Raw genomic sequence first — 5,413 nt, 5'->3', positions numbered from 1 at the left:
CTTAACAATTTAACTACTTCTCTTAGTTCTTTCCCCCCCAGAACACACACACACACACACACACACACACACACACACATACACACACACACACACAGAGGCCAGTCGTTAGCAACACTATGCTATAGACAGCAAACCTATAGGGAGGGGGTCGGCGAAGGCAGGGCCGACCCAGCCATTGAGCATTGCTCACCCAGAGCAATCGGATGAAAACGCAGTGCAGATGTAATTTGTTTTCAATGGCTGTTTCAAAAGAATAATTGTGGTGACACTGGCCGGTCGATAATATGGATTTTTGTTTTCAAGTGCAGTGTGTGTGTGGCGCTAAGAGAGGGCAGGAAATACAACGCTGCAGACCCAAATACAATAAAAATGGATTGTGTGTGTGTGTTTGTGGGGGTATTTGCAGGTCTGGTAACCATCACTGGGCCCTGGACATCATTGGAAGGATTACTAAATGTGTCCTATGGGCTAGCTATGGGCTGCTATTCTCTCTCTCGCTCTCTGTCTCACTTTGCCTTTCTTTCCTTCGTTTCTTTCAGGGAAAAAAACACAGACTTGCCTTCAATAAAGTCACTTAAGATGAAACAAAGCTCAGGGAGAGAGGAGGCCTGGGTAAAACTGTGAATGTAGTCCTGGCAGGACAGTGTGTGTATGTGTGTGTGTGTGTGTGTGTGTGTGTGTGTGTGTGTGTGTGTGTGTGTGTGTGGGAAATACCACTGTTATTTAGATTTCATTGCCATTTTCAAAAATGTGCCCTCTGTCTGATTCAATGAGAAAAACACCTTAGGCCATTTTTTAAACATTAAGATTAATGTACTGATTAATTTCATTTTTGCAACAAATACTGCATATACATTTCTTTTTCCTGAAAATAACTTTTTTTTAAGCAGCTTTCTCCTATCCGTTTCTACTTTATACTGTAACACTTGCATCACTACATTGCTGCTGTTTATATTCCTACATTTCATAAAGCATTGCAGTAATAATAACATATATGTTACACACTCCAGCACATAAACACACTCACATGAATGTACAATTACATATGTTATTTCATTTTTTTTTTTTTTTTTTTTCATTTGACTAGAACTTTATATATGCTGCAATAACAAAGTCACAAATGTCTGTGTACATGTCTCTGAGTATATGATGTGCATTGGCAATTGTTTCTATAGTTCCTGAACGCATTCTAAAATGTTTCTTGCCTCCGTGAGATTGTCCTTATAATTGCTTCTCATAATAAAAGTCTCTTTCCTCTGGTTAGTCAGTGTACTTTCTAACTTCTGAATGGGCTAATTTGTTCGCTCGTCCCTTACTTTCCCTATGTCCTTTTCCTCCTCCTCTGATCTTCCCTCATATGGCCTCTATATTACCAGATAATGGCCACTTTGACCGTTTGCCAAATCAGACACTGTTTTGCTGGGCGAGGTAGTTGGGGCAATTCTAATTTGTCAAAGGAGATGGAGGGGTGTGTGTGTGTGTGTGTGTGTGTGTGGGCATGAGTGGGTTCATTGAAGGGGTGGGACTGTGTGACATTAAATGAGTGAAGGTAGATTCCGATGGCACGCTGGGACCAGATGGAGAGGGACATACAGTAAAAGGACATTATTTCTCTGTAGTCCGAGCCCTCGCTGACACTCTATACCCTCCCTCCTTTCTCTCGTTCTCTCTCTGTCTTTCTGCACTATTCCCTTGCCGCGGGTGGTCACCAGAGACCAGACTGGGGCTGATTTATTCTCCCTCTCTCCTGTCCTCTGCCTGACTGCCTCTGCAATGGAGAAATTTCCTTTCTCTCTTTCTCTCTCTCTCTCCACAGCAGTGGTACTAAGGCAGGGAAAGCAGGGGAATGAGAATAGGGGGGCTAACATTAGAACGTCTCCCTAATACACTGTCCTGCTCTGTCTACTCCCGCTTTCCCACCCCGCGAGTTGCCTCCTGCCAACCGCAGTATGTCTTCCTCAAAGGCCATCTGTATGTGGTGAGCACATCTTAAAGCTGCACAGTGAAATACTATTTTATGTAAACTAAATCTGGAGTGCTATTGACACTACAAGAACTTCATCTCAAATACTTCCTTTGATGAGATTGTGGAATATATTTCATATTTCACTACTTTTAAAAAGGGGTTGGATCATTTACCTTTGAAATGGATAATAAGGTATTTACTACAGGTATGCTGATAATTAATAGGTACCCACACGCAAGCTTATATACACAAAGAATTCAGTTACTCATCGTTGAACGTAAGCAGTTGTCAAATCAACCAAATAAAAGCTTTGATTTGATTTATTCAAAAAGCACCAGTTGATTTGATCATATTTCATTTAATTTCTAAATTAATATTTTAACTGCTTGATGAGGTCATTTGGTAGAAAGTCCAATCTTTTTTTAGCCTTTTTGGATTTACCTGACCAGAGTCCGCTCACCGGAGCCAGAGCACGTTTTTCTCCCATCCCAGAATGCTGTGTGGACTCGCCAGAACCTCCTCTGCAGCGCTGTGGAGGAAGGTCTGGCAATGCTAGACTAGCGCAGTGGTGATCGGGTGTTGGAGCCGCTGTATCAAAGTCCCGCCCAAACACCCGCCTGATCAATCGCGAGTCAATCATAGCCGTCAATCATGACATTTCACCCGATGTTATAGCATCAAATAACTATTAAAAACCAAACTTATCAGAAAAATGAACACCTGAACAAACATCCGTGATCAGAACTACCTAAAATGACAGAAACCATCTTTGTGAAAAATGTATTTGACGTTGACTTTGATTTTTTAGTTTGGCCAATGTCCCATCCGTTAACATAGAGGGGGCGGGGTTTATGACCTATAGCTACTGCAGCCAGCCACCAGGGGGAGATCCAGATGTTTTGGCTTCACTTATACAGCCTATGCATCAACCCCTAGCTAAAACTGGTTATCACTCACCTTTTATTAATGAGTAGTGCCTCTGCGTTTTAAAGCTGCAGTTGGTAACTATTATAAAAATAAATTTGTCACTATATCCTGACAATAGTACATGAGACAGATAATCTGGGGAAAAAAATCACGTTCCTCTGCCTCCTCCTGGTGCTCCTAATGGCATTTGCAAGATTGACCAACCAATCAGAGCCGAGGAGTCTCTAACACAAAGTCAGATCACTCAGAACTCAGATTAAACTGTCAAACTAGGCAGCGCTGATCAAAATATATATCAAGATTCTGTTACTACATTGCAAATATCTCTCTTCTAATATTTTCACAAGCATATTTTAGCATTTAGCTGTGAAATGAGAAGTCGAGCCGAAACCAACCACCGTCCACCGTAAACGTTCTCATTTCACAGCTAAACAGCAGCATGCTAAAATATGTTTCTGAAAACATTTGAGGCGAGAAATAGGCAATGCAGTAACAGAAAGTGATTCATTTTTGATCAGCGCTGCCTAGTTTATTTTTTTAAATACAATTTACAGACTGAACCTTTGAGCCAATATACTGCTCATGTTTCTGTTTCTAGCCACGTGAACATTTCTAAAATTCAAAATAGTACATTCTAGGTAGTAGTAGTTAAGAAAAAGGAATTTACTGAAGAATTGTGATTCTTATCTTCACCAGTTCTGAATCTATTCAAACAGATTCTAAAAATATATATAGATTTTTACATTGTTAATAACGTTATGTTGACACGACGAAAAAAGGCGAACATCTAAGTTATTGCATTTTGCTTGTCTCTCAATTTCATGAGTTGGGTCCTTGAGTTTTCAGGGGGTCGGGCTGCCTATTTCTCTCCTCTGTTTTGTTTCAGATTAAAGTGTGGCTATGCAACCTTATACATACCTCTTCTCAAGACTTCCTGAGTCTTATTCAGTGAGCAAAAAGCACAGAGTTGCACCTGATGGTGCTTCAGCTATACGTCGCAAAGCAGTGAGCTTGAGCGGCATGGCGACACTCATTACACCAACAGGCGCTGGGCTAATTGCCAGTGGGATGAAATGATTCTGCAGATGCTGACAGGTGAGAGGGTGCTCAAACATGACTATTTCTCTAGTGGCCAGTATGTGAGGAGGATTGAAGCGGGCTTCTGTTCAGATGTGCAAACATATACTGTATATGCAAATGTCTGCATGCAAGCACACAAACATGTGCACACACGTGCCTCCTTTAGGGCACACACACATCTATTTTACAATGATGTAATATAAAAGAACAGTTCCCACACTATATTGCCGATGTTGGATGATTGTAGGGCTGCAAATAACGATTCTTTTAATTTGTCAATTAATCTGTTTATTCTTTTCTCGGTTAATCAATTAGTTTGGTCTATAAATTGTCAGAAAATGGTGAAAAATGTGGATCAGTGTTTCCCAAAAGCCCAAGATGACGTCCTCAAATGTCTTGTTTTGTCCACAACTCAAAGATATTCCAACCCGGTCTCACGGCAGTTTGTGAAATGGTGACATTATTTTGATCTATTGATTCGTGTACAGGGAAACGATTTTCTACTTTATTTCGTGCTGGTCACCACGAAATTGGAACGTTACTATTTCACTAACTGCCATGACACTGGGCTGCAGCTGGGGGGAGATGGTGACAACAAGATCCGCGGTCTCTGGGGGACACAACAACGGGGAAATTAAACGCTGCACGCTGGCGACAACTGCCATGACACGGGGCTGCTCTGGGGGATGCAACAACGGGGACGCCACAGGCGGTAGACGGTGACAACAACGGCCCCCGGGTCACGATCCGGGGTCTCTGGGGGACGCAACAACGAGGAAATTAAACACAGCACGCCGGCAACAATAACGCCGACAACAATAACGCCGACAACAACGCCGACAACAACGCCGACAACAATGCCGACAACAATGCCGACAACAACGGGACGGTTGTGGTTAGGAGAAGAAGAACGCGGAAAGGAACTACCACACGCGGGATGCGGGTGAAAGTCCTGTGTTTTTTAACTCACCCACCACCCCGACCTACCTCCTTTAGCGGATTTTCGGCTTTTTAATACTAATTGCTACCATAATCGTGCTGTTATCACGTAATATGCTTCCCATTCAAATATATTTGTTTAAAATTCGTGCTCACCAACACAATAAAACACAGAAAAACGTGTCCCTGTACACAAATCAATAGATTAAATAACGTCACCATTTCACAAACTGCCATGAGACTGGGCTGGATATTCAGTTTACTGTCACTGAGGAGTGAAGAAACTAGAAAATATTCACATTTAAGAAGCTGTAAGCAGATAGTTTTTACTTTGATTTTCATGAAAAATTACTCAAACCGATTAATCGATTATCAAAATACTTGGCGATTAATTTAATAGTTGACAATTACAGTACATTACATGTCATTTATCTGATGCTTTTATCCAAAGCGACTTCCATGTAGTGCATTTAACCATGAAGGTACAAAGCCCTGAAA

This window comes from Sander lucioperca, chromosome 3 (assembly GCF_008315115.2).
Source record: "Sander lucioperca isolate FBNREF2018 chromosome 3, SLUC_FBN_1.2, whole genome shotgun sequence".
Lineage (NCBI taxonomy): Eukaryota > Metazoa > Chordata > Actinopteri > Perciformes > Percidae > Sander > Sander lucioperca.
The sequence above is the reverse complement of the archived record's forward strand: the minus strand, read 5'-3'. Positions refer to the sequence as shown.